At 45.5% G+C, this 24,112-nt stretch overlaps 1 long non-coding RNA gene across 1 annotated transcript in view; it reads left to right on the plus strand.

The window, feature by feature from the left end:
* LOC105065919 (uncharacterized) overlaps positions 1-24,112 on the plus strand; it is a 127,220-nt gene that overhangs the window by 55,125 nt on the left and 47,983 nt on the right. The window contains exon 4 of the long non-coding RNA XR_012503637.1: positions 12,178-12,752. This is a non-coding gene — a long non-coding RNA (uncharacterized LOC105065919). The remainder of the gene's footprint in view (positions 1-12,177; positions 12,753-24,112) is intronic.

Raw genomic sequence — 24,112 nt, forward strand, 5'->3', positions numbered from 1 at the left:
GAGTGGAATTGCTGAACCATATAACTCTAACCTTTTGAGGAAACACCATAATTCTCCAAAGAAGCTGCACCATTGTCCCTTTCCACTGGCTGCATATGAGGTTCTCTGCCTCCTGAATGACACTTATTATTGTCCATGTTTTGATTATAACCATCCTAATGGGTGTGAAAAGCGATCTCATTTTCATTTTGATTTGGCTAGTGATGATGAGCATCTTTTCATATGCTTATTGGCCATTTGTATATCTATTTAAATCCTTGGCAAATTTAAAAATTGGGTGTATTTTCTTGTATTGTTCAGTTGTAAGCATTTGTTATATATCCTGGATACAACTCTCTTATTAGATACATGCTTTTCAAAATTTTTCTCCTATTCTGCAGATTGTCTTTTCACTTTAGATTTTTAAACATTAAAAAAAAATTCTTTATAGGGGAGGTAATTAGATGTATTGATTTATTTTATTTTTCTTGCTAAGCAAGTACTCTATCACTTGAGATACCCCCTAACACTGTCATTTCACTTTCTTGATGATGTCCTTTGTAAGAAAAAGGTTTAATTTAGATGAAGTCCAGTTTATCTGCTTTTTTCTTCTATCACTTGTGCTCTTGGTATTGTATCTAGGAAACCAAAGCCTATCCTAGGACCACAAAGATTTATACTGTGTCTTCTTTTAAAAAGTTTATACATTCAGTTTTTACGTTTCTGTCTGTGATCCATTTTGAATTAACTTTATTTGTTATATAAAATATGGGGGTCCAGATTCCAGATTCATTCTTTTCCCTGCAGATACCCAGGTGTCCCTGCACCATTTGTTGAATAGACTATACTTTCAATGAAGTGTTTTTGGCACCAGTGTGGAAAACTGAATGTAAATGTACGTTTTTTCCCCCTGGGTTTTTATAGTGTCTCATAGATTTATTATTCCAAACTTATGCAAGTACCATACTGACTTTAGTACTATAGCTTTTTAGTACCCTTTAAAGTGAGTCCTCCATCTTTGCTCTACTTTTTCAAGATTGTTTTGGCTGTCCTGGGCCCCGTGCACTTCCATATGAATTTTGGGATCAGTTTTTCAATTTTTCCAAAGAAGTCAGCCTGAATTTTCATAGGGATTCCACAGAATTTGTAGATCACTTTGGGGAGTCTTAACATTTTTAACAATATTGTCTACCATTCCATGAACATGAGATGTCTTCCATATATGTAGATCTTTTAAATTTTATTTCAGTGATACTTCAAAATGTTCAATGTACAAATCTTGTAAATTTTTGTTAAATGTATCTCTCATTTTATTTTTAATGCTGTTGTAAATGGAAAGGCTGAGCTTCTTAAGGGTGGGACTATATATCAATTTGTTTATTTCTAGGATTCCCACACAGCAAATACCCTAGATTTATATTTGCTACATAAATCTATCCACAACTCTTCTGACCCCCATGTTATAAGAAACCAAGACTCACGTTAAGCTACCTGAACACCTATCTGGAAGTGAGAAATGAGACCCTTGGTTGAGGCTTTGTGCAGTTGATACTGAGAGCTTATTCAGGATGGCTTCATCTTAATTTCTTTTAAACAACCCTTTCGGTGTATTTAGTCAGATACATTAAGAACATGGCCTTTTGATGTGCAGAGGAGCTAAGACTATAATTTTCAAATAATTTCGAGTGAGAGTGTTGTTCTTGAAACCTAATTTGCATCAGTCTTTGAAAATTTATGTTTCAGGAGCTTTGACTAAATAATACCTGTCTTTATTCAATAACTACAACTAAATGCTCAAACAACATGTAAGAGTTTGAGCAAACTGCCCCCGCCCCGTAGTGCTGGTTGGCTGCAGCTGTAACTGGAGTCAGCACTTACCTCTCCCAGTACGCTTGGGCTGATCTGCTCAAAGGGGTTCGTCCAACAGTTTGTCAGTCTGTTGGACAAAGCCATAAAACATTGATTTAAGGTTGCTGGAATGCAATATATTCTTATTAATATTAAGTAAGCACATATTGAGTGCTTACTGTATGTTGGGAATTGTCCCTCAGCCTCACATGAATATTATTTCTCTTAAAACCTCACATATTTCCTTGTTATTCACACTTTACAGATAAGGAGACTGAGAATTAGGTCTTCTCTCTTTTGGGGGGAGCTCATTATCAATGACGGGAAGTTGCAAGGAAAAAGATATTGATTCATCCTGAGAAAATATTTTTCTGAGAGTCAGCAATGAAGAGGGTGACCACTGAAGAGGGTGATCATTGTTCGATTGAGACGAGCCCCGGGTTGTACGGAGTCAGCATCCCTGTCCTGGACACGGCACGTGTAGAGCTGCATGGTGGGTGAGGCGGTGAGGCCACGCAGGGAACGCGGATGCCGGGCTGTTGGGCTGTGCTTAGGCCGGTGGGGCTTTCTCCTAAGGGCAGTGGACCGTCATTGACAGATTTTAAGTAGGGGAGTGGGGTGCTCTCGTAGATCACTTTTGTCTTGTAGAATGCTTAGGAACATTTAGAAGGCTCGGCAGGAGGTGATGTGATGAGTCAGAGTAGGGTGGCTGTGAGGTGTAGCATTGTTCAGTTTTCAAGTAGTTTTCAGTCCCATGTTTGTGGCTCAGTAGCCGTGTCACTTTGGATGACGCACTCAAGGAAGTGAAACAATTTATCTAATCAATTAAAGCAGTGATGTACCGACTACCCAGGACTGCTGTGGAGATCCAGTGAGATTACGTGTGTGCAGTGTGCAGCGTGGTCCCCAGCACAGAGTCAGTGCTGAGTGAGTGCCATTGAGTACTTTGTAGGACAGGTGTGGTTGGTGGGACTCCATGACTGAGGAAATCTGGGCCCTGAACAAGGGGTCCAGTCACATCTGTGAGTGATGGGCCTGAGCTGGGATAGGGAGGGAGACCTTGTCCCCCGACCAGGGGCCCTGGGCAGGACAGCTATGGGAGGAGCACCGTAAAGTCAGATCTTTGCAGGTGGAGTTGGAGGTGTCCTTGAGACATCTAAGTGCAGTGTCATGAGCTCACAGAGGAGGTCTGGGCCCGGGCTGTGCATTTTCCTATAATCTCAATCCCTGAGGATGCCGAGGTTTGATCACTGAACGTGAAGACATACTTTACAGGACAAGTGAATAGTAGTATCATCTCTGTCATCAAAGCTCACGTCTCTTTATTCATCACTGAATTTGCTAATTGGGTACTTACAGAGCTCACTTCACCATCCTCACCTGGGCTCAGGCTCCACAGTAAAGAGCTGGTGAGCCTCCCTCTTTTCCAGAAGAAGACACATTTAGCTGGTAGCTTTCTGTACCTCGTCAGACTTAGAATTTTAGTTTGTTGTATAAATTCTATTTTCTGTTGGCCATCTCCTGACAGGAGAGACGTTTTACCTCATGATCATGTTTCAATTAGCTGTTACTGAGAATTGCTGATCTGATCCATAGTGTATGTAGTATATTAATTTTGTACAGTATTTATCATTTTTCTGTCTTTGTCCTTTAATTTTGTATGCCTCTTCAATGTTCTATCATATTTGGGGCGTTATTTTTTTAATTAAAAAATGTCTGTTAGCAGTTAAGAAAATAAAAACAAAGAAAAATGCACATGATACCTAAATTTAGAAAATATCTAGTGTGTTTTCTTTCTCGGCAATGGAGTGTTCTAGAATCTCGTGAAAACCTTCATTACACAAGTTCCTTGAAATGCTGATTAAGAAATAAAACCTTCCTTCCTCATCTTTCAAGCTGCACAGCTAATTGTCAAGAAAGTGAGGGGAAATCCTCAGAAGCCAAGACAAACCAGAAAGCAGGGATTCTGGGAGATAAGCGAGCCTTAGAAGCCCTGGGGTGCCGGTTGGCTCCTGAACTGAGATTTAGTTGCCCTGACAGGAGGGCAGGAGGTGAGCCCGAGTCCTCTCACACTGGGAGTTGGATGGCTGATCATATGTAAGGCCAAGCCCATCCCGAGAAGCCTGGTTTACTAAAGGGTGAACTAGGAAAAAAAATCCTCAAGGCAAGAAAGTAAGGAATGTCAATATTTTTGGAAGAGGGGAAAAATAAGAAATCCAAAGTAAGGATATAGTTTAAAGCTGTTCTGGCATGAGAGTGACCACAAACTCCTGGCAGAAAAGCACAGCTATTCCTGGAATGAGAAGTTGTGTTTTGAATGGATCAGTGAACAGCCATTCCGAAAAAGGCCTCCAGAGTATTGTGGATCAAGATACTGGACTGCAAACACCTCTCTTCCAAGGGTCATTTAAATAACCAGAAATGTTTTAAAGGAAAGAAGCCACAATCATATTTCTATTTATTGACATTAATATATGCTAGGAATTCAGAGGTAACTATGTGAAGGAAACTTAGCATAGAAGCTGTGGATGTGCCTGCACGCGGGACATTTCACAGAAGTGGCCGGACTTGTCTGCAAACAGAAATTCCTGCCAAGGGACTCTGCCCATTCCCAGGGGAAACATTGCTTGCAGACAAGAATGTTTATTAGTTCCTCAAAAGGAACAGGCCTGGGAACAGGAGAGTCTGAGTGTAATTAAGATAAGGAAGCCTTAGATGTAGTGCGCATGCGTCAACCTAAAAAATGTTTACTCTCTGTGCTTGGCAAGAGTTACTCCTTTGTGTAGATGGTATAAAAAATAAAGGAACCCAAATCTCGGGAGACATTTTGCACCACAGCAGCTCTGTGATTCATTTCGTTGGCAACAACTATGGAGTTTTCTCCTATTTTATGGACCTTACTTTCTCTTTGGGGAGACAAACTGACATAGTCGGGGAGCTTGGTAGAGGGAGGTGTTAGTCTGTTGCAATTAGCCAGGAGAGGAGATTAAGAAAGCAGTGAAGGGTGGGTGAACTTTTCAGCTGAGGACAGACAGTCTTGTTCAGTTGGCTTTTAATTGCAGGCTCAATGAGTAGTCACTGGAGGGAATAGATGTTATGGAGGATGGACTTAGCTCAGGCGTCTTTAGAATGGACAAGCGAACCTGGATAAAGACAGTCAAATCTGTGCAGACATTGAAGTTCACTTGAACGTGCTGTATCCCTGAGCCAAAGATCGGACAAGTAGAAAGCATTTCTTGAGGACAGAGGAGTGGTTTTTAAGGTTCTCCAAGAATGAAACCCAGGGAACCGAGATGGCCAGTTGTCAAACTGTGACTTTGCTCTTTGGACGGTGTATCCACCAAGGTTATTGGCATTTTATGGGTTTCCATTTCTCGTTAATACATGTCAGGTGATGAGGACGTGGACACACGTATTTGACACCTTGTCGAGGTGACTTTGGGTTCCTGCCTAGAAGCACGGGCACAGCTGCGGCTGCGTCATACATCTTGCTGCCCATCCCGCTCCCCGGCTCCGTGATCACTGCAGAGTCGTCCCTTGTTAACCTGTCCATCTCCTCTGTAACATCATAACCCATGAAAAGACTGGAGCGTTTTAACTTGGCTTTCTTAAAGTCAAAGGAACAGATCTAATATGGAGTCAGATTTGTTCTTTCCTATTTCAGTAGTGCCATGGAGAAGGAAGTTTGGGCAGCTTTTTGTAGGGTCCTGGAGGATTTCTCTCTGAGAGTCTGGGTGCCTCTATTGAAAACCCTTCATAGCTTTCTGGCCTGCTGGAAAACCACTCCGCCTATTTTGCCCTGAAGATGTGTTCTGTTTATAACTCATCTCTACTCCTTGGAAAACAACTCAATAAAAACTCAGTTGGTTTTCCACCAGCCATGGGCAGGGGTGAGGGATAGCATGTTACTATTTTATAAAATAATAATAATAATAATAATAATAATAATAATAATAATAATAATAATAATAATAATAATAATAATAATAATAATAATAATAATAATAAAAGAAGTTTTAAAACAGCACTGGGCACATAGGAGAGAGTCAATAAATGCTTCCTGGCTGAAATCAAAAGTGATGGCTCAGTGATTCCATGGCTGCTGTATTTGCTGAGCTTGTTACTCTTTTGCTCCATTACACTTTTTTTAAACTGAAAAAGAAATACATGCATATGGTTAAAAACAATTCAAACAGCACAAAAATACACAAGTGGAAGAAGTTTTCCCTCATCCTCTGTTCTTCCAGCCCTCCCTGGAGATGCCACTGTTTACTATCCTTTGTGTGCTTTTCCAGATATGCTATGCACATTCCCACCTATGTATGTAAATTCCTTTGAAGTTCTAGTTATTTCTAACTTTAAGGGATTTAAATCCTCAAGTGGCTTCTGCCCCGTTAATAGAAAAGAACAAATCTGACTCCATATTAGATCTGTTCCTTTGACTTTAACCTTTTGCTCTGTCTCCTAGGCTTCATCTTGCTTGTAAAACAATGTTGCCTAGAGCCTGAAATATACAGAAGAGCCTATTCTGAAGGCTCTGACCTTTAAGGATATTTAACACTTTTTCATTCATAAAATGATAACAAGTTGCAGAATAGAATATAACTTTTGTTTTGTTGGAGGTTTACAGAAATTTGACCCAGGCAGATAGCTGCAAGAACAAAGGATTCTAACAACAAGGAATTCCTACACCAAGAAGTTTGCAACAACCAAGCACATAGGAAACGAGCCTGAATTCTGACTTGGGGAGATGGTTTTCCAGGACATTAGTTTGCCATCTAGCTCTACAGAAACTTGCTATTCCATGCCCCAGCAGCGGGTCTCCCAACTTATTGGCCTGTCCTTCACTGAGGAGAATGAATTTGGACTCGGTAACACTCCTATCTACCTAGCAAGCTGGGCACTGGAACTGAGGACAGCTCTCCCACACCCAGGAACCTACTGTGAGCCCTTGATGGTTCCACTAGGGTTAGGTGTGTTTTACCCAGGAGGGATGGGACTATGCACCAACACTCAGGCAGTCTGCTCTGTCTCTGGCTCTGATCTTGTACCTCCCGCTCCCCGCAAGGCCAACACCTGGGACAGTGGAGCTAAGGCAGAGATCATGCCTGCCTGTTTCCCAGCCTGTAAAAGGGGAATATGTACACTTCCCAAGGTAGTTCTGAGAGACACCACCTGTGGGTGCTTGGTTCCCAGAGCAACAGGAAACCCAGCTCCACGTGGGGACAACGGGTGTGATCCCCGTAGGGGTTCTGTAGAGGCATCGGCTGGAGGGCTGGACCAGGGAGGTAAAACTTGAGCTGCGGGCCTTGAAGAGTTAGAGAAAGGTACAGAGGCAGGACTGCCGCCTCCTTCGGGGTGCCCTAGAAGTAAAGCTTTTTCTCTACATCTCCGCTACTCCCCTCCCCTCTCCAGATCCCTACCTACTCTCTGCTCCTCCTGTCCATCTGTCTCCCTCCACTTTTCCCCTCCTCTCCTCCTCCCCCCATCTTCTCCCTCCCTCGATGCCCCAGCCTCTATCACAGAACCGAGAGGATCGCTGGCCCTCCTGTGCATGCACAGTCGGTGCCAGCTGGACCGCGGGTTGGAAGCTCCAGCTCCGAGCTGGGAATCGGCCCCAAAGTCTTCTCAGCTCTGTCGCTCGGTAGGCCTTTGGCTCCTGCCCGAGGCCGGGGCCTCTGGCTGTGGAAGTGCAAGGTGGGGGGCTCCCTGGAAAGGGGTCAGGTGGCTGCGGGAGGGCGGTCCGCGTGTCAAAGCCCGCGAGGGCGCGAGTCAGTGTGTGTCCAGCTGAATTGATCGGGCCAGGCCACCCCGGCGCCCCGGCCACAGCTGTCCAGGTCCAGGTGTGCACCTGCCGCCTCTCGCCCCAGCCGGGGTCCCCTCAGTCCGCGGCTGGCGTCCTCTTCCCCTCTCCCGCCAGTGAGTCCTCTCCTCCTGGGCTTCCTCTCCTCGGCCGCCGGCCCGTCCCTGACCCTGGGAAGGCTGTGTCCTGGGCGGGCGGGGTGTGCAGACCCGGACGGGGGCGGGCGGCTGGGGCTGGGGCTGGCCTCCGAGCGGGGCTGCAGCCCGCGACCCCCCCACCCCCGCTTTCCCTGCCCCGCGACCATGGGCCTGCCCTCCTCTCCCTTTCCCGCTCCCTGAGGACCAGCTCAGCGGCATGCGCGCTGCTCCCCGGGCTTAGAGCCTCCGGCTGTAAAGCCCAGTTTCTCCTGGTGGAGTCTGGAAGTGTGAGCACCAGTGCTGAGCGAGTTTCCGTCTCCCCCCTCAGTGTTTCTGCCCCAGGTAAGTACCTTGAACAATTTCAGGTATTATGATGGTGGTGCTTGTTGATGTCACGTGTTTTTATAGTGAGAGGGATTACAGTGCTGAAAGCAGGGCTTGGTTCAGTTAAAAATAGCTGAAGGCATGAGGCTGTGACAACCTCCTTCCTTCCCACTCCCAGAGTGAAATGTGTGACCGTCGATTTTAAAAACATAGTTACAGTCCCTAACTAGCCCAGCCCATCTAGTGTGTGTTAACAGGAACAGCACCACCAGAGGAGTTGGAGACCCAGGGACATTGCAGTCCTAAAAAGCTCCTGGCACAGTTTGGTTTGTTTTGGTTTTTTGTTTTTCTTAAATTGTGGGATAGACTAGTTGTATAGAGGGAAAAATACTTGTCAAGAAATATTTTTTCATATAACAGCTTTATTGTGATATTGTTCACACACCATGAAATCCACCCACTTAAATGGTACAATTCAGCAGCTTTTAGCATATTCACAGTGGTGCAACCATCATTATTCCAGAACGTTTTCATCACTTCAGAAAGAACAGTGGAAATGAATGACCTACCCACCCCTCCCCAGTGGTGGTTCTAAAGAAGTTTCTTGGCTGTTCCTGAGCATATATTAACTTGTTACATTCCATGAAAAGTCTGGTAGGAATTCTAATCAAAATTGCATTGAATCTGTCTATCAAAACAGGAAGAATAAATGTCTTTATGGCATAAACTTCTTCTACCCATGAATATATCTGGGACCCTATCTTTTCATCTCTCCAGAGCCTGGCCCATGGGAAGTCCTCACTAATTGTTGGGCTTGTGAATGATGAGATTCTATACATTGTTAGTTGCCACTGTAGCCTTTCACAGAAGAGAAAGGTAACCTCAGTGAAGCCAAGTGACTGTCTGATGGTCAGAAAGAGTGACAGTCAGTGCTGGAGTGATCCAGTGGACTTGGTGCTTGTAACCAGAATTCTCCACCACCTACAGCTAAGGGGATAAGTGTGTTCTTTTATTTTATCTTAATGGCATTGATTTTATTTATACTTACTTTTTAAAATTATTTTTATTGAAGTGTAGTCAATTTACAATGTTAGTTTCAGGTGTACAGCAGAGATTCAGTTATAAACATATGCATATGTATAACATATGTTTTAGATTGTTTTTAGCACAACTCATTACAAGAAATTGAATATAGTTCCCTGTGCTATATAGTAGGTCCTTGTCATTTATTTTATATTTATTAATGTGTATCTGTTAATCCCCCCTTTCCTGCCTGCTAACCACAGTTTGCTTTCTATGTCCATGAGTCCATTTCTAGCAGCATCGTTTTTCCTAGTAACATACGCTGGTTGACTGCTTTCAGCTTCAGTAATTCCATCTTATCTGTGGGCACTTTTCTTCTGGTGGGCCTTTATGTGGTTTGCACACGTGATAATAGAGATTTGTACTTGGGAGAACTCCAGGCCTCATGTAGTCCCTGGAACAGAGTGCCCACTGAGTTGATGCTTGAACTGGGAAAAAAGCAGAGTAAATGTTGGAATTTCCACTATGGTTGAGACTTCCAGGTTTCTATAACCTGTTTAGCCCACCTTAATATTGGCTGCACCCATACTGGGTAATTTGGTGGAACTTCATGTTATGGTGGTGTAGAGACAGGGCCTTGTATGCTTCTTCTCTTTCCTTTTTCTAACACTCATTCTCCTGGGCCTCCCAGATCCTCCCCCAGCAGTGCCCAGGGCTGGCTTGGTGCTGCGCTGAGGCAATATTTGTTAATAAGGCCCTTTCCTCATCTCTTCTGAACTTCCGTTTCTTTCTCTGCACAATGAGGGCTTAGACTAGATAAGTGCTTTTCAGTTTCTTTTAAAGCCATGTTTCCTTTGAGAAACAGAAAATGCAAATCTCTCCTCCCATCCCAACCCTTTAGATTTTGATATGTCCTCCAGGGAGTGACATAGCCCTTTGTGGAAAATTGAAGTTATTTTGATTCCAGGTGGCACAGAAAAGACTCTTCAGAAGTTTATTGCAGGGAGAGGGCAGGAAAGGGGCAGCATGTCACACTTTCTAGTGTGAGCACTGAAGCAGGGGCTTGGGTTTAAATACAGTGTCTGACGTGTCCTCTCTCTAATCTTGTACAATATGATAAACTTCTCTACCTCAGTTTCTTAATGTGTCAAGTTGGGGTGATAATATTTTAAGGCTTTTGTGAAACATTATACACATAAGCCATCTGTGTCTCGGTAGAAACAAGACCTGCTAGGGAGTCAGGGATTTCTTTAAAAAAAATCTTGTCCATAGCACTCTGTCGGTGTGTATTTTGAATTACCTGGAGGGTGAGGGTTGAGTCTAAAGTCCATCGTGGGACAGGTGGCCCATAGTTCTCTGTGCCCCAGATTGCCCCCTCCTCCCCAGTCCTCTTCCTCGGTCCAGGATGAAGATCCCTAGTAGATTTACACAGAGGTCTTATGGAAATGGCTTTTCATTTTATTGTTTCACCAAGGAGGGCTGCCATCATGATCTCTGTGGTCAGGTTTTGGTGACCTGAAGGCTATGCAATTGGGGGTTTCTATTAAATAAAAAAAATATTACAAATACAAAATTAGAACAAGGGTGGTGACAGGGGCTCTTGGAAGTGGGGACCATTAGCTTTGTTAGCTTCAGGTGCAGTGGCCTCTGGCCACGAGGACCCATCCTCGTGCTCTGAAGTTGGAGGGATTAGTGGGTTCAGTGGGAATGTTAACTGAGTGTATCTCATGGGCTAGGCATTGTCGTACTTGTACTGTGTGTTCCTTATTTGAGACAATGAGCTCATTTAACCTCAATAGCCTCTTTAAAATATTAGACTTTTTATTTTGAGATGTAATGTAGGTTCCCCTGTACTTGTAGGAGATAATATGCGGAGGGCCTATGGACCCTTTGCTCAATTTTCCTTAATGGTTCCATCTTGCAAAGTTGGGGTACAATTCATTACTGACTCACTAACACTTTGAGGTTTGTGTTATTGCCCTCATTTCTATCTATGATTAAACTGGGGCTTAGAGAAGCACACAGGCCTGCCCAGGTCACCCACATGTTTAGTGTGTAGTCGGGTGTAACGTGGGCTTGGGATTTCCAGGCAGTACCATTATGATGGTCTGTGGCAGGGAGCAGCATTCACTTTGCTTGTTTATTCATTCATTCAACAAACATTTATTGAGTAACCTCTGTGGGTCAGATGCTTTCACAGGCTTATCTGATTCTTCAGCAGTACTGAGAATCAAGTATTGTTTTGTTTTTTTTTAATCTGAGAAAATTAGCTCTGAGAGTTTATAACACCCCCCAAAGGAAATATAGCTCATAAAGGAGGGATAGTAAATTTGTACAGTCCCCCCTCTTTATGCAGGTGGTACCCTAGGCATTTTACATTTGCAAACTTCGTAATCCAGATATATTCTTGTAAGGCAAGGATTGTTTTTTTAAATTGAAGTATAGTCAAGTTTACAATGTTGTGTCAATTGCAAGGTGTTTTTTGAATTTTGAATTAAAAAATATTTTTTGAGAAGGGTAATTAGGTTTATTCATTTGTTTCATTTTTTAAAGTGAGGTACTGGGGATTGAACCCAGGACCTCGTACATGCTATGTATGTGCTCTACCACTGAACTGTACCCTCTTCCCCAAGGCAAGTTTTCTTATCCATTATTCTGCAGTTTAGGAGTTCAAATAAATTGGTGTTGAAATCCAGATCTTTTGATCCTACTGAGGTTATTTTCTTTATAATCTGCTGAAGGGGGGTGGGGAAAGCAGTTCCTTTGTTCATTTCTTTATTCAGCAGTGTTGAGCACTGACTTTGCATCAGGGTCTTGCTAGGTGCTTGGAAACAGAAAACAAGAAATGACCCTTCTGTGCAGGGGCAGGAAGCCTAGACCAAAAGCTTGGTAATGTGATTCGAGCTACGGTAGCCATGTACAGACTCTGAGGACAAACTGTACCCCCGGCTTTGCTTGTGCTTCCCTTGCCTTCTGGCTGGTACACACCAGGTCACCGCAACCCAGAGGCGCCCGCAGCCCACAGCACAATATTTACCTCGATCTCCTCTCCCCTCTCGGCAGGGCCTGCAACATGAGCATCCCTGACTACGTGCAGTGTGCTGAGGAATACGAGACTCTCCCCGTGGTCGTCCAACCCGTGGGGATCATTTCAGAGGACAATTTCTTTTGCATCTATAAACGAATCTCCTTGGTGAGCCAGATCAGCCCGTGCGGCTTCCAGTGGGCACTCTGTATCCACTACAGGCACCACTATGTGTTCGAGAATGGGTGGAGTGACTTCCAGACCCACCGCACGGTCGTGGGCCTTGTCACCATTACCGACTGCCTCTCGGCCAAGGTCTTCGAGAAGCTCCATGTGCAGAGGAGCTGTATGGCACCACTCTTAATGACTCTCAGCTCTTTGTCTTTGTGCTGTATGGGGAGGTAGCCGAGCAGCCGCGCACCAATGTGGCCTTCAAATTATGAGGACTGCAGGGTGGTGGAGAAGAGGATCGAGGACTTCACTGAGTCACTCTTCATCTTGCTCAAGTCCAAGTGGCTGGATGGGACCCCTTGCTCAAGTCTGGGGAAAGGATCCCCCTCCTCTGCACCTTGTTTGAGAAGGAGGACTTCATGGGACTGGACACAGACAGCAGGTAAGTCTACCTGGAGGCCCAGCCACCCTGACTGTGTGCCGGGTTCCTTCCCTACATCCAGGAAGGGATCAGCAAGGAAGAGGGCTGTCTTGTAGCCAAGGGGGGAGGGAGGTGCAGCCCGACGGTTTACAGACATTTAAAAGTGAATCTGCCTTTGTTTCAGAGAGATCCTTTTAGGGTTAATGTGGAGACTTCCTCCCGCTTTTCAGCCAGGACCCCTGGTGGGACCCCTGGAGTTGCTGTCTAATAGAGTAGCCACAGCCACTGATGCTATGAGCGCTGGGGAAGAGGCTGGTCTGAGCTGAGATGTGCTGTAGGTCAAATGCACATCAGACGCTGAGACTTGTCTAGTAAAAAGTATGTAAACTATCTTGTTACTTTCTATATTGATTACATGTCAAAATGATAGTATTTTACATACAGCAGATTAAGTAAGATCTGTTCTTAAAATCAGTTTCTAGTATCTGTTTTTTGTTTGTTTGATTGTTTCTTTGTTTACCGTTTTAAATGTGGCAACTGGGAAGCTTTCTTTACATGGCTCTCATTTCAATTTTTTTGGGCAGCCTGTCCTGGGACAGTCTCATCCCTTTGCTTATAGATGAGATGCTGAATCCCGAGAGGCAGAACGAGTCGCTGGTTGAGCTGGGTCTGGAGCCGGTGTTTCCTGCCTCCCAGGCCCAGCACCTGCTGGGTTCAGGCCCTCTCTTCCTCCCCGACAGCCAGCATGCCAAGTTAGGACATCAGAAACACCTCCAGGGAATTCCTGATGAACTCCTTATGCAGGGAAAGGCGTATCACGGAGTATGAGACAGAGCAGGGAAAGATTCATCCTCACTTTGTCCCTGTGATTAAGTCAACGGCCCCACTTTTGCCTTGGAAGTGCAGACAAGCTCTCCTGGGCTTACTACACCCCCACCTTCTCTGTTACCCCGTGTATCTATCATGCTTTCCCTCGGGCAGAAGAGGTGAGATGCCTTTGCCCAGAGGTGGTCCCCCTTTGCTGGGGAGAGTGAGGGAAGCTGTGCCCCCACGGCCTACGGCCTCGGGCCTTGAGTCTGGAGGGTGCTCATGGCGGTACCACAGGTGACCGTCGGAGGACCTGGCACGTGCTGCCAGGCCCACTGTGGAGGCAGTGCTCTGTGATTCTTGAACTTACCGAAGATCAAATCCTACTTTCTGGTTGTCGGTAAGTTGGAGGAGAAGATGCCAGAGAATTGATAAAAAGAAAGTCCAGACCAGCCCTGTGAGTGAGAGGCACAGGGGGCCTGAGTCCCACCTGCGTGTGGTGCCTGGCGGGCTCTGGATGAATTTTCTGTTCCTCCTGGACATACCTCTATGGCTTTAGTAAGGGGTGAGACATGTAGTGGCCATGATCTGTATTTGTCCTCACAGGGCCCTGTGATCTACATGCCCGCACCCCCCTTCTGCTCCTTGGGGATGAGGTTGCAGGTTTAGGTGCTTGGGCGCTGCTGTGGGCACAGCTGCCAGCACTGGGCTACACCGAGGCTGGCTCCTTTCACCTCACCTGTCACCTCCTGCTGAGCCCCCAGGCATTAGTCAAGGTAGGTGCATCGGTGCAACGTAAGCAGGGACCACTTTCTACCCCCGGACAGACTGGTGGGTGAGCAGTAGAAGCCTGGAGCCCTGCCCGAGCCCCATGGCCAGTGCCTCCTCTTTTGTCATAGGAGGCACTGGTGACATTTTTGCTCAGCAACTGCTTGGTTCTGAGTCTGCAGACCCACCAGAGAATGCCAGCTTGTTTTTGCCTTTTGAAGTCTGCCCTTGGGATTTGGCGGAGTAGCTGGGTGTGTGCTTAGCCCAGTGTTGACACTGTCACCATTGTTTACCCAGAACCTCGTGTACCAGGCATGGCTCTCGGCATCAAAATACAGCAGCTCATTAAACTCCCTCCTGGTGGATCTGTCTGTTTTGGTACCATAAGGGCTCAGCCAGCATCTGAACGTCAGTGAGATAACACGGCCAGTGAGCTCGGGTCAAGTACGTTCTCCTCCAGTCACTTTTACTCCATTGTTGCTTTTACTATTCCATAGTCATTAATTTTTAAAACAATGCTTTGGTGCAGGAGCAGAGACTAATTCTCTCCTGCTACTCTCATTGGGAGTGAGTAAAACTGTCCAGCCTGTAATGCGACCACATTTTGTGGCTCAAAAGCTGCCTAGACGCATGTATGTGAAGTTTTGGTTAGGGGCGCTGACCACGTTGGGGTCCCCAAGCAGCGTCGCTCCCCTCAGTCCCCTGCCTTCCCTGGAGCAGGAGGTGAGGGTGGGTCTCACCGTCCCCGCGTCCCTGGCCTCACACGCTCACGTAAATTCTTGTACATGCTGTCAAAGTCATTTTTGTTCTTGTGTGTTTCTAATTTTCTCTTGTTCCTCTTTTCCTTTTTCTTTATTCTTTTTTCTCTTGTACTGCCCAGTTGCGTCTGAAAAGGTGGCTGTGCATATCCTGCATTGGAAATAGCTAGATCGCCCTCCGTGCTGTCTCCATCACTTTAAAAAGCAGAAACTTTTCAGCTGCCTTGATCCATGCATTATCCTAGTCATCTTGTTATTTTCTAATTTTTTGGAATATTTGCTTTGTTAGCACATCACCCACTGGTGTTTGATACCTGTTAAAATCTTTGCTTTGAGGAACCTGTTTGGTCCTCCTTATATTTGGTGACAAATTCTCCCTTATTCAATTAGTTTGATTGTTTTGAAGAAGTGAGAAGCAAATTGATTTAGGCGTCTGTTGAGGGATTCTTTTCATGGAGTATTTAAACTTGTCAAGTCAAAGTCTGCAGCATCTTGCTCGATTCCTGCTTTTACACAAACGTGCTCAGCACGCGGTTCCTGGCTGTCTCTGTGTGACGTGCGTGACGGCGCTTCCTGACCGGCGGTCACTGGTGAGGAAGTGGCAGGCTCGGGGGTGAGCAGCTGCAGGGGACGCTGTTGGAGGAATCAGTCACCGTTTGGTTATTTAATTTTTTTTTTTTTTGCATTCAACTTCCCCGTGCCATTTACTTTACTTTGCCTTCATAAAGGGGCAGAAGTGGGTCTAAAATCCATGCCACTCTTTTGTTCCCTTTACGAGGCTGGTTTTTCTGAGTATCAGGACAACATGGCCTTCTCCTAAGTAGCTGGCTCACTTGGATCTTGTGGACACAGGGACTGTTAAAGGGACCGTAGCTTCCTCTCTACTCCAGCCAGTGGGCATTCAGAGCCGGGTCTGTGGTTTGCCTCAGCAGCCATGCAGGCCTCCCTGCACCGGCCTTTACTTTCAACCCATGTTGGCAGTAAAGAGCTGACTCCATGTTGCAGCTGGCGTCCCCCACTGACGGCCGTGTCTTTAGTTTGCGGTAGTGAGACTCCAACCCCCAGTCAGCCATGAAGGAAGATGCTTTGGCCAATCTAAGACCTTGGATTCTCACCCCCACCCTTGTTCATCTCACCCGGGGGAAGAGTCTGGCCACCACCATCGTGCTGATCATGAGGCCTTGTTTCTCCTTTCATGCTCCGGTCCAAATGTGGACACTTCATCTTTCACTGACTTGGTCTCGCTTGAGACAGGCCAGACTTTCTGAAAGAGTCCATCACAGTCTCGGGGGGGGAACAGCACAGAAGTAAGTCTCGCAAGTAGAAGGAGTCTAGGCTGCTGGGTTGGCAAATGCAGGCTGGGATCTGTGATGGGTGGGCTGTGCCCTGGACACAGGCCTTTCCCGTGGCTCCCAAGAGCCCAGGGGTCAGAGTGAGGACAGCCTTACTTGGGATCCTCCATCATCATCTGCTCATTGGCAAGTGTGTTTGTTAATAGGAGCTCCCCCAGACCTCGGGACCTTCAAAGCTCAGATTACGTGAGAACCTTGAGTCCCTTCTCCTGGGACTCCTTTGTGAGAATCCAGTGCCTTCTGAGGTGACCGGTGGCAGGTGATGCCTCCCCCTCCAGGGAGCACCCTTCGGAGGACTGTGACTTAGTGCACCTTGCTGTGAGTTTGTGGGGATCCGGCCGTGGTCCCTGCAGAACCAGACTTGAGATGGGCTTAGCGATGGAAATGACAGGACTAATATTCCAGGCCAGGGCTGGAGGGAGGGAACAGGGGAAATTGAATGTGAAGATACCTAGGTGAGTTCTGGGTCTGTTACAAAAATGGGGAGAATGGGAGGTACCTGCCAGAAATTGAATTCCAGAGTAAATGGTGGACATGAGGCATTTTTAAGATGCCATTTTTCATCCAAGTTAGGACTTCAAAGAGGCACTCTGGTCTATGAACCTGGGGCTGAGTTGAAGGAGCCGGACTAGAGATACACATTGGGAGTCGTCATTCTTAGCTGGTGTTCACAGCCGTGCACGTGGATTAGCTCATCTTGAGAGCTGCAGACTGAGGGTGAGGCGGGGCAGGGCTGTGCGTGGGTTGGAGGAAAGCCCAGACTATGCAGCTTTGGTGTGTCAGTCAGCGGCGTTTGGGATTTTCAGGGCAATGTCATTTATCCTTAAGGGGCCGGGGGGTGTGCAGGGCCAGCCAGGAAGAAATCTGAAGGGAGGGTCATGGCCACGTGTGTGTCTTGGGAAGTTGCAGAGTCTGCAGGGTCCGGGAGGGTAGACTCCTCAGAAGCTGGAGTTGGAGTAGGGCGTGGGTTGAAGGTAGTCACACTAACCTGTCAGGGAGGGAAGGAGGCCTAGGGAGTCCCCGCTCTTCCTGACTCGCTTTCCAATGAACAGAAGGCAGAGGATCTGAGGTGAGAAGGTATGGGTGCTGGGAGAGGAGCCAACCTGGAGAATGGTGCTTGAAAAATTCTGGAATAGTCTCCCTGCAAAATAGAGGTTAAAAAAATGCAGACTCTTAAGAATATTGATAGTGACTGGGGAGGAGGCAGTTGTTTTTCTGGCCTCCTAAGGGTAAGGCATGTATCCAGGGATACACAGAATATTCGGGCAGTCTATTCCGGGTGTTTGGTACCGGGGAAACAGCACAAGTTTAAAGGGGGAGAAGGGCAGCGGAGGGAAACTAGCCAGGCCCCGTGTCAGGTACCAGTCGGCTGCCCTACTTGCGTGTTGCATTCACATCCATGCCTCGCAGGTGGGCGGTGGCAGCCCCCTTTTGCAGATTGGGAAGCCTTCTCAGAGGGGTTAAGGTATTGGTCCATTTAGAGGGTAGTAAATGCTGTAGCAGGATTCAAGCAGGGTCTTGTCAGACTTCAAGGGCGTGTTTTCTCTACTAATTCCGGTACCTCCCTGTTGTACGTGAAATGGTGAAGTGGGTCAGTTTTGGGGCCTTTCAGAAAAAGTACGATTTAAGTGCCTCAGGACTGATTCACAAAGCTCAGTGTTCTTTGTTCTGAAGCACCGCAGTGCTTTACGCCCCACAGAGGTAAGGTCTTACTCCTTTGACGATGACGTTTTTGCAAATGACGTACAGGTGCAAAACCAGACTTAGCAGCTTCTGAAGGGAAACTCCCAAGTTCTCCATTGATAGACTTTCTTCTACGGGATGTAGCTGTGCTGCAGCATAGGCCTGAGCTGTCTGTATGGATTGTGGGTTTGATATCCAAATTTAGCATAAAACAGTCAGATGAAGGAAATCAACGTTCACAATTTATTTTTGGGTTTCATTAGAGAAGATATACTATCAGGTAATGGCCCATTTAGCTAATGAAATTGAGTACAGAACATTGAATTTCTTACTTTTTATTTAGAGTTTTCTTACTGCATAAGTTTGCCTGCTTTGGAACATCAGCTCCTCCACAAGGGCGCTTGTCAGTGTGTTGGTGTGATTGCATTTACACAGTGAATGTAATCTGGGCTTCCTCAGCCCAAACTCTCCAGTGCAGAATCATGGGCTGTAGCCATCTCTTAGTCACGCAAATACTTCTAAAATTATATGAAGCCAGAAAAGAAAGAAGAGAGAGAGAGATTGCCTTTATCAAAATTCCTTTCAATTCTGACTGCAAACTGTTGTTGAGCAGCTCTGGTTTCCTTTGGATATGAATATATACATTTCTTTGCATGTAACCTGGGTTTTGGACTAGAACACCAAGCCCTTGCTTTCCGCAAGCCACAAAAATAGTAGCCAAATTGCACACGTGTGAAATATTTTATTCTTTTTCTGAGAAAGAATCCTTGAATTTGGGACTTCAGCTGTGATTTTTGCTTTTTGCTTCTCCCACCCCTCTTGTAATCTCTCACTCCTTCCCACATGGCCCCCAAGAGTTCGTGGTCCCAAAGGAGCAAGCAAACACCCAGTTGGTCACCATGCAGTGCTGCTATAGAGGGAGCCCTGCCAAGACCTAAAGGATATTATCAGAGAGGGCTTCCTGGGAAAATGGGCTCTATATTCAGTTGTGAAGACAGAGTAAGGGTCAGCCAGTAGAAAGCGTGAAGACTGTGGCTCATGTGGCAGGAGCAGCCCGGGTAGAGGCCTGGAGGCTTGTGTGGTGGGGACTCGGGGAGAGTGCTATGTGTGGTCCAGGGTGGTGGGTGCCCCTGCTGGGGAGGACACTGGAGAGGGCCTGGGGTGGAGGGCTTTCGAAGAGCTTGGGTTTTACTTGAACTGACACAGGAGGCAGTGAAGGGTGTCAGCAGGAAGTGACCCTTAGGAAAGGTACTTCTGGTTTTGCTTCTGATATTCTACAGTAAGAAAGGTCGGGACGGGCGAGAGCAGGTCTGGCTGTCCCTTTGAGACCCACCCCATCATTCATTTATTCATAACACGCACACTTCTGAGTGTCTAGGGGAGAGAGTTTGGACCCACATTAGTAAGCAAAATGCTCCTTGGGAGCTTAGCAGTGTCAGAAGTTGACTTAGCCTAGAATGTTCTAGGAACAGAGGAACAAATTGCAGAGTTTGGAGGGAGGGAAGGCTTCCTTGAGAAACAGTCAAAATGAGCCTGGAGTCAAGTGGGAAGTAGGAGCAGGTCAGGGGGCCCCTGAGGTCACTGGGGACCTGGGTACTGAGGTGAGGATGGGCGAGCAGGGTCTGGGGTGGGGCTAGAACTCTACCAGGGAGCCTCTGAAGGGTTTGAAGTGGGGTGATGTAATCAAATTTGTGCTTTGGGAAGGCTGCCTTGGCTCCGCGCGTCTGTGTGTGTGTGTCTGTGTGTGTGTGTGTAGCAGGGAAGAGGGGGAGGTTGCCGCCAACTGGGGAGTGACATTAGAAGACCATTCACAGGCTGGGAGGCCACAAGTGGGAGAGGGGCGTTGGGGCTGCTTGGGGACGGCAGGGGCAGTGTGGATGCCGGATTTCCTTATGGGGAGGGCTTGTTAGCGGAGCGACCATAGAGGCGACTTTTGGCTGGAAGAAAACAGATGGAGGCCACCAGGTGGACTTTCCTCTTCTCTTCTTCCCTGCCTTGTGTGATGATCTTTGCTCAGCCAACATTTGGAAGAGAAGAGCTAAGTTCCAAGGTAGCCCAGGGCTTTGTTGAGCTCGTTCGAGTGAGATCTGATAGGATTTATATTTGTGTTCAGATCTGCATGTTCACTTAGCTAGAAACGTCCTGTCTTTTGAATTTCCATAGGGGTTTTTACTCTTGATAAAGATTGCTTTCTTGGTGAGAGGAAATTTAATATAGCTGTTGTCTTTCTCAAAAAAATCATATCTTTTAAGAACTTTAATATTCAAAAAATAGGAATGTTTAAAAATGATAAAGTAAGGCTTTGGTGTAGTTTCTTTGGTTTCCTAGTTAATGTGGACTTAGAGCCTTTGCATTACTTAATAGCACATCCTTGTCAGTATTTAAAGAGCTGTTAGTGAGCGCCTGAGGCCCCACCTCTCAAAACATCATTAAAGTTTGCTCTGAAATAGTGAGGTCATAAAGGTCATTTGCAGAAGCCAAATACTTGGTTTATAATATGTAACATAGCTCCATTTATAAAATAATAATAGGTGCAAAATTAAGAAAGTGGAAGATAATGGAGTTTTTTAAAAGCTGAAACATAATCTTTCTTATGCTAATGTTGAACTGGAAATTTCGAAAATAAAAATCCTACTGTAATATCATCTACATGGAATACATATATGCTTTCCCATTTGAAAAGTAAGCGCTCAGTGGTTTTTGAAGTCAGGAGTATTCCAGCTCAGATACTGGCAGTTATGGTTGCTGGTTTTCAATGGCAGAGCCTAAATTTGCCTTCTTAGCTTTTTTTTTTTTTTTTTTGTAGTGAGAGGGTTGAGTAGTGCTTTGCCAGCATGATTTTGGGGCAATTTGGGGGCAGATGTCGTGCACCAGCAGTGAGATATTTCCATGCATTTTATTTTCCGGACATCACCAAGGCACATGTGGGGTTTGTGCCTGCAGGCTGGGATGCTGCAGGACTCCCTGGTCCATCACAGTTTTGTCCTGGAGCTGCTCCGGTCAGTGAATGATTTTCTGTGGCTTCGAGTTAAGGTGGTCTGATGCAGATGATCAGATGTGTAGTTAAAGTGCTATTACATGAAATAAGAGAAACCTAGAAACATGAGGGAGGAGAATTGGCTGAGCTGATTTCGGTGGGGAGTCTTCTCAGGTGACTCCCTCCCCGTGTTTCCTGCCAATATCCTCCCCAGCCCTGCACGGTAGTCCTGCCGAAGCAAGCATGCACTTTGCTCAGAAACGCACTGAATTTCCTTGTGCCTCTGTTTGTTGGCTTTTTTTTTTAAAGCACATCTTGCCCTTTGCTTAAATGCCATCCCTGCTAGTCACCTCTTACACTCATTCTTCTGGACGTCGTCCATACATAGCTGCTGAATGGATGAACTGAATGTAGTATCTCCATGTAGTGGAACATTATTCATACGTAAGGGTGAATAAAAAGGAAAATAAAAAATAAAGGGGAAGATGAAAAAGGCCACCTGTTCTGGGAAGTCCACCCTGATTACTCAACCTGCCCTTTTCCCTTTGAATCCCCACCCCTTATGCTCCACTCTACTCTTTTTGATAGTACTTACCACCTTCTAATAAACTTTAACGTTTTCAAAAAAAAAAAAAAAAAGAGAGAGAGATGCTGATACCACTTCAACATGGACAAGCCTTGATAACAGCACGTTAAGTGAAAGGAACCAGACACAAACGGCCACATATTGTTGACTTCAGTGATCTGAAATGCGCAGAATAGGCAAATGCAGAGGCAGAGAGCAGGTGATGGTTGCAAGGGTCTGGGTGGAGGGGGATTGGGAATGACTGATAGTGACAGGGGGTTTCTTCTGGGATGATGGAGTGTTCTGGAAATAGATGGTGGTGAGGGCTGCACAACCGTGAGTGTGCAGAAGACTGCTTAGCGCTGTCTCTGGGAGTGTCTGTGGTTGGGGCGGCTTTATTTTGTTCTCACCCTGCAATGTGAACAGTCATCTTGTGCTGAGGCCGTTCTACTCGTGTGAGTGGTGAGACTCAGAGACTTTGCAGAGTCATGTTTCTTTTTCCCCCTTGCTGAGTGTAGGCAAAAAAGGTTTAAGCCTGAGAAAGTGCTCCATCTGCAGAAATGTCTTTCAGTTTTGCCTGGTGTAAAAATCTTGAGAGCTTTTTAATCGTTGACGACAGTCTGTGGGGGGAAACAGCCCGTGAAGCCTGGGTGCGACCTGGAAGAGCCGCGCTTCCCTCCCTGACATGGGTGGGGATTTCACCGCCTTTCAGGCAGTGAAGGGCCCAGACCCATGAGCAGAGTTGACAATCGTGAATATTTACGTGTATTCACTGCTTCATCTTGGATATTAATTTCAAGCTGAGTCAGTTTGTGGCGGCAGCCTCATCCTACATCAGGAATTTATAGTATCTGCTCTTTGAAGTGGGGACCAGACAGACTTTATTATTTAACAGTCTCCCTTGAATTGATATCTCAGATTCCTTTGTAAAAAGTAAAACAGCAGAAATACAGACGTCCTTTAATGCCAGTGTGACCTGGATCGGGTTTAGTCTCTGTGCCTTAGTGGCCTTAACTGCAGGTGGGGAAGATGATAACAGTACTTCCCACAGAGGGCCTGGTGAGGGGGGAGTGAGAAGCACAAATTGAGGACTTACATGAGATGCTCATGAATGACCGAAGTTAGTGCTCTCATCTTGGTGAGTCCTCAGGGGCAGAGATGTCAGAACAGAGCATTCCTAGCTGGAGCTCGATCCGTGTTGGCAGCTGTTATGATCACTATCACCGCTGTGGGTTATCAGGTAGTTTTAAGACTTGGTAATATGAATTCTTGAATAATGTTAAAAGACTAGACATCTCAGATCCAGTTTACATAGTTTTCAAGATTTCCTCTGAGAAATGGATGTTTTATTCCCCATCAAAAGTCTGAGTTGAGTCTCTAAAAAAATTCTGTATTCCTCCAACTTTTTGCTTTAATTCTCCATTTCTTAAAAAAAAAGTTTTTAAATGGAGTTACTGGGGACTGAACTGAGGGCCGCATACATGCTAAGCACATACTCTCTCAAATGAGGTATAATCTCCCCCATAATTCTTTTTAAACTTTACTTTCTTAGTATTCAGAGGTTAGAGACCTCTAATTCTTTTTCTGGAGACTTGTCCATGAACCTGTAAATCTATTATTAATGGACAAATCTTGGTTTATTAAAAAAAAATCAATAGAATATTCTGCAATCCATCCAAAAGGAAATACTCATTGATTTAAATGTTTCTCCTTTATGGTGATCTCTATTTTCTGGTCTAGCTTAATTTATTAACACCCATCCTCATCATCATAATGACCAAACTCGCTCTGAGTGGACACCTACCTAAGGCTAAAATGCTTTCCTCATGTTTTACTTCATAGCAGGTGTTTGACGGTAGGTATTATTGTCTCCTTTTTTGCAGCTGAGGGATTGAGAGGTGGAGCAGCTTGTCCCAAATTACACGCAGCTGGCAGTGGCTAGCTCGGTGCTGGAACCCTGGCTGCACAGGGTGCATTTTTAATTGCTCCTCTAATCAGCCTCCCGTTGAGTGGTTTCCCGAACTCCTGTGACTCCATAAATGGCCAATTTTAGTGATCTCAGCCTGATGAGGACTTCAAAGGAGAGACACCAGTGAGAATGTGAGACAGAGTGGCATAAATTAAAATTGTACATTTTTACAAAAGTTTTATTCTCAGGTAATGACTTAAAAAATTAATTTTTTTTAAATTTTAGTGCTCTGTGAGCACTAAAAACAAAACATTAAAAATAATTATAGTGCAAAAGAGAAGTGGGCTTTGAAAGTCCAACCATTGCTAGTGATGTTACTTGCTTTTCTCTAGTGGCCCTTATTGACAGAAAAACTTAGAAAGACTGAATTTGTTTTATGTAGTCTTAGTATGGAAGAAAAGATTGTCAGTGAATATTGTAAGTAAAATCATTACTCTTTTCTTTCCTGATGATGAATAGGTAAGTTGTTTTTATGGCTTAAGTACATTTCCTCATTTGTGAA

The sequence above is a fragment of the Camelus bactrianus genome, chromosome 32, assembly GCF_048773025.1.
Source record: "Camelus bactrianus isolate YW-2024 breed Bactrian camel chromosome 32, ASM4877302v1, whole genome shotgun sequence".
In the NCBI taxonomy this organism is placed as follows: domain Eukaryota; kingdom Metazoa; phylum Chordata; class Mammalia; order Artiodactyla; family Camelidae; genus Camelus; species Camelus bactrianus.